At 38.1% G+C, this 6,018-nt stretch overlaps 1 protein-coding gene across 5 annotated transcripts in view; it reads right to left on the reverse strand.

Moving 5' to 3' along the window:
- Window positions 1–6,018, reverse strand: part of LOC139950614 (serine/threonine-protein kinase mTOR-like) — a 103,511-nt gene that overhangs the window by 33,559 nt on the left and 63,934 nt on the right. The gene's annotated exons all lie outside the window — the stretch shown is intronic.

The following is a 6,018-nucleotide window of genomic DNA, read 5'->3' on the forward strand; positions in this document are numbered from 1 at the left end:
CAGTAGTCCGAACCTGATCTTGATGTATCCCTAAGGGAACGTCTTATCTCAGCATTCATGTCTGAGCTCATTCCCTTCCTGCCCGTCACAATTAGCAACATGTTTCCTACGGTTAGCATTACATGCTTACTTGGTGGGTTACGGTAGAAGGACACATGGGCGATAGCTCAGTTTCCTCATGCGGTTTAGACTCAAGTAAATGAGATTGAAGGAGTTCTGCACATGGATTATGGGCCTAGGAGGTTTGATTTGATTATTGAATTAACCTAGTTGTAATTGCAAATTATTGTCAAAATCTCTGCACTTTTTTCTATCTACATGTATGTATTAAAGTGTACACTTTTATCTATCTACATGTATGAAAGATGTACGTATGTTTGGGTAGATCTTAAAGCCATTGGACACTTTCGGTACAGAAAAAAGTTCACAGATTTACAAATAACTTACAAGGTTTACAGAAGGTAATGGTGAAAGACTTCTCTTGAAATATTTTTCCATGAAATACTTTACTTTTTGAGAAAACATTAAAACAATATCAATTCTCGATATCGAGAATTACAGATTTATTTTAAACAGTACATGTCATGACACGGCGAAACGTGGGGAAACAAGGTTGGGTTTTCCCGTTATTTTCTCTTGACTCCGATGACCAATTGAGCCTAAACTTTCACAGGTTTGTCAGTTTGTTATTTTATTTAGAAGTTGTGATACACGAAGTGTGGGCCTTGGACAATACTGTTTACTGAAAGTGTCCAATGGCTTTAAACACAGTGATTTGTGACTGCAAATCAGCCTTGATTTGGGTTGATAAACAGTTATTTCAGGAGTTTTGGAGAAACAATATTTTGACAATGATGTGAACTTTATTTTCACTATTTTTTATTAACCTTCACCTGTAATTATTTTGGCTTGAGACCCTTCCATCCCCTAAATGACTCTACGATAACTCAACACCCAAATGTTTGGTCTCATGCTAAGAGTGGGTGGTTTTGGGGTACAGTACTACACATGAAAATTCATCAAAATACTCAACTCTACATGCTCCGTCCGTAGTAACTCAATGTTGGTGGCTGGGGAGTAGAGCAGTACCAAATCCATCAAAATATTCTCAATCCTTAAAGCAGTGGACACTTGGTAATTACTCAAAATAATTATTGGCATAACACCTTTCTTGGTGACGAGTAATGGGGAGAGGTTGATGGTATAAAACATTGTGAGAAACATTGTGAGAAGTGCCATAGTTTTCAAGAAAGAAGTAATTTTCCAGGAATTTGACCTTTAGAACTTGAGGTCTCGAAATCAACCATCTAAACGCACACAACTTCGTGTTGCAAGGGTTGTTTTTCATTCATTATTATCTCGCAACTTCAATGACCGATTGAGCTCAAATTTTCACAGGTTTATTATTTTATGCATATGTTGAGATACACCAACTGTGAAGGCTAGTCTTTGACAATTACCAATAGTGTCCACTGCCTTTAAAACTTAGTCATAGGATTTCGGAGAATTTGGGAATGTTAAGAGTCAAATGAATATAAATAATACCTAAAAAAATAAACCATAGTTTTTCCTCAGTTATGACTGATGCTAACGTGCATAACCTGATTTATGAGAAACAATTAGCACCAAATCGCCAAAACTGTTCCAAAGACTAACTTACAGTAACTTAAGCGTGTGAAAACATGTGCTAAGAGACGACAAATAAAAAAACTATTTGGGATCATTTACAAGGGTGTTTTCTGGACAACAACAGCAGGCCTGCTAAGATCCCACAACACCCAGGAACAACGTCTAGACGGAAGCTTCCTTTTAAACTGAGCCACAACAAAATCGTTTTGGAAATCATATATTAATCTCAATTAGTTAAAGATGGAACGACTGCCAGAAGAATATGGTGTCCAAGCCTGAAGCTCCAGGTGCTTGGAAGTGAGAAATGTTTCGGGATAACTTTAAACATTATTGGTGTAAGAATTACTGGGTGTTTTCATCAGTATCTTCGTAAGAAAAGAAATGTTGTCACCGATTTCATGAAACATGCAATCAGAGTAATGTGTATTACAAACCAGGTCCAAATTTCAAGGCTCTGCTAAACGCCAAATTCTGCGCTTATGATCTCCATTTTCCGCTTACTGTGCAAGCATGTACCTACGTAGTAAAGTGGAGAACGCACACTCCAAGCAAAACTCCCTGCTAACCGGTGAAATACGCATGACGTAAGTGCGGAATTCCCTGCAAAGTTTCCCTTTGACTCCAAACAAACACTTCTATTGATCTATAACGCTTGCTCGTGAATGTTAAAGCAAAACATTCACACGCAGACAAGTTCAGGCTTTGTATTTTATACTACAGGATTGGCTCCCAGTTTAGCTCTAAATTCTATGGGTCGGTTTCAAACACACCAGTTGGAATTTCCTACCATAGCTACAGTACAGTGAATGTGACATCCAGAATGTTGTGCCAACTCCACATAGCATGTGCAGGAATGTACTTATGCACTTCCAGAGTGATAAGTTGTTTCTGGATTTTGTGACAAAATGGCTACTGTATAAGAGACATACAATTTGGTGAATGCTCTTGTGAAATTCTGAGGTATAATTCTTGGTCCAATTAAAGGATTTGAAACCTAGGTCGGTGTTTATACTGGTTTTCACCACTACCTTCTGTAAACCCTGTAAGTTATTTGAAAATTTGTGAACTTTTTCTTTGTTCTGTAATGAAAGGGTCCAATGGCTTTAACCAATCTGAAAGGTTTGAACTTGTATCCCTTATAGATGAACGAGAGTTGTAACTAAACCTGAGGTGAACGACCTCAAAACAGACCAACATGACAAGATCGTTTGACACAAATACAACACAAAAAACCAACAATGCAGCTACAGAGTGCATACCAGCTTGAAAGACTAAAACTGCAGTCAAGTTTATGACAGTGAAATAAATAGTGTAAATATTTGTGGGCTTTGTAAATAAGTATAGTGTGGTCCATGATTTAGGATAAGCTGTGAAGGCTTAAGACATGAGACATCAAAAAAACTTTGTCTCCAAAAAGAACAAATTGCATTGCTTAGGTTGGCTCAGTGGTTTCCTTTCCTGCGTCACCTCCAGGGACCCTAGTTCGAATCCCACCTCAGACATTGTATTGGGATAGGGTTTTCAGTCCCTACCTGATCATGCGGGTTTTTCCCAAAAGGAGTTTTCTTCCCACATCTTAAAAAGAAAATTTCTTGGTTCCCATTCATCCTGGACACTGTTTGTGCTTATTATACTGATTGGATGTGTAAGAAATTTTGTTTTAAAAGTAAATAAAAATTAGTCAGGCAGGCAGCAGGCAAGTGAAAATACAAGTTCAGGGAAACGTCTGCTCAAGATTAACCATGACCGTTTGCTATACACACACTACATTACAAATGGATGCACGCACACCAAAACAAAAGTTAACACACTCCCTCAATACTCAAAGTTCAGCATGTTCCAAGACCGCCAACTGCCAGGACTTTCCCATCTATTCAATCTCAGCCACCATGTCCTTCACACCAAGCATGAATGCGCATCCTTATAAAAACTTTCAACACTTCAAATCATGCAAGCCGGCCAAGGTGACTTCCCCTCCTCGACACTTTCACGGTCTTGTGAAAACCCCGACTACGCTCCGCCAGTTCATTGTCCTCGACATGTCCCAAATCACAAGTCTATAGTTTTGCTTAGACTCCATTATATTGGGTTTATGTGTGAATAGGGGAGCAAATTGACTTCAAATTGCTCACGCTGTCAGTCAAACAGTTGTTAAGAAGTTCTTTGATGTCGGCCGGCTATTTGGAATCGGTGGACAGTGACCCCCTACGACCCTGGGTGGACTCCAAAATTCAAGCATCACAAAGAATGTTGTCAAAGTGATGACAAGATAAAAGGCGTTTCGGAGATTAATGCCCAACACCTAAATGAACAAATGATAGATGGTTAGTGGCTTTATAGCCCAACCTTTTTCCTTTTGTGTAATTTAAATGAGCTTTGTCCTTACCCTCAATGTAATTAAGAATTCAGAATCTGGATGTGCAGATGGAAAAGTCAGGCATTTGTGTGAGCATTACATTCCTAATAGTCCATTCATTGGTAATATTTGCTTCAACCGTCAGTTTCAATTTCTACCACCTCAAGGTTCTCCCCAGGATGTTCGGGACCAAAGATTTGAAAGGACGCTGAACCGAAACAAGGACTTCGGAAAGTTTTTTATCTTGGTTATAAATGCCCTAATGTGCACTCTGGAGCACTAGTATCATCATGATGACTTTAAAATGAAAATTTTTTTTTCTGAATTTTTTTTTAGGGGGGTGTATTGGCCGAAATTTGCGCTCTTCAGAGCCTAAATCTGAAACTGTTTCAACATTCCCATTTTATTAGTTAATCTCACTGGCAGGCCATTCCAATTTGACTCCAATTCTGCGAGAGTAGGTCACATATTTGAGGTTGGGTGGTCGTTAAACCTCCACCCCCTGCTTTTGATAAACTAATACTTCCGTAAACCAATAAAACAAACTAAAAAATCCCTCTAACTGTCCGAGCGAAATCTGTTGATCCATCACAATTTAGTCGCGGTTTCTCCATCAAACTTCTTTGATGACCCGAGAGTTACAAAAAATGTTCAAGCGTCCTTAAAATTGGATAATAAAAGTGAAAGATTAAGGTATTATATTGGTCAAATTCAAGGTAAACTGGCAAAGGATAAAGAATAAGTCCAAAATTGGTGTCGGCCGAGATCCGGTCAGCTGTTTTCAAGTTCAAAAATAAATTTATTTGACATCTACTTCTGGTAGTAGTAATCTTTGGAGGGAAACTAAAAACGTTGGCTTAGTTTAAATAAGTATTTGATGTTCCATGCTGACTGGGCATTTAGTAAACCAAATATTTTCTGCTTAACAAAGCACGATAGGCATTTTGTATAGCGTACAGTAGTAGACGTCACTTTGAATGAACATTATTACTGCAGTCATTGGACTGAATATTTCCTTCTTTAAACCATCTCAGCTCCCTTGGGAGTATACAGCTTGTGCTGCCAAACATGTAGCGCACTGAGCTAAATCAATCACAAGAACCATCTCTGCCCTCTGAGGTACCCATTTACCACTGAGTGAAGAGAAGCAATTGTAGTCATGTACTTAACAGGTTAAGTGCCTTGCTCAAAGACACAAGTGTTAAAGGGAAGGTACACGCTTGGTAATTGTCAAAGACCAATGTCCTCACTTGGTGTATCCCATCATTAGCATAAAATAACAAGCCTGTGAAAATTTGAGCTCAATTGGTCATTGGAGTTGTACAAATATGATGAAAGAAAAAAACACCCTTGTTTGACGAATTTGTGTGCTTTCAGATAAGAATAAAATACCTCTAGCTAGAAGTCTTTTATTATTTTAGTGAGAAATTACCTCTTTCTCAAAAACTATGTTACTTCAGAGGGAGTCGTTTCCCACAATGTTTTATACTATCAACAGCTCTCCAATGCTTAATACCAAGTCAGTTTTTAAGTTAATATTTGTTTTGAGTAACTACCAAACGTGTACCTTCCCTTCAAGACTGGGTTTACAGACGGTAGACCCATAGTAGATAACTAACAAGTAGCAACAAGAGCTTGAGTCATGACTATTGATTTTACTCCTTATACAAATTTTAAAACTTATGTCCAATAAAGCATAGTTCCGACACAGAAACAAAATTTTTTCCTACTAGGCCATTTCAAACACCACAAATTAAACGAACCGTGCCAAATTTTACAAACCATAAAAAACTTTGAAGTTAATCCCCCATTTGTCAACAAGACCTTCCTCAATTATTCAGCGACTCCAACAACAAAAAACCCAGTCAAATAGTCAAATTCAATGGTGAGTTTCTACCCTTCCGAGCCACCAAACTTTTCAACTGTCTATGAAACAACAATGTGTGCACAATTGAAACGAAACGACTGGGTCAATAACAATTTTAACAACGTTAACCATGTTTAATGTAAACGATAATGCTCCAATATTTATT

This window comes from Asterias amurensis, chromosome 18 (assembly GCF_032118995.1).
Source record: "Asterias amurensis chromosome 18, ASM3211899v1".
Lineage (NCBI taxonomy): Eukaryota > Metazoa > Echinodermata > Asteroidea > Forcipulatida > Asteriidae > Asterias > Asterias amurensis.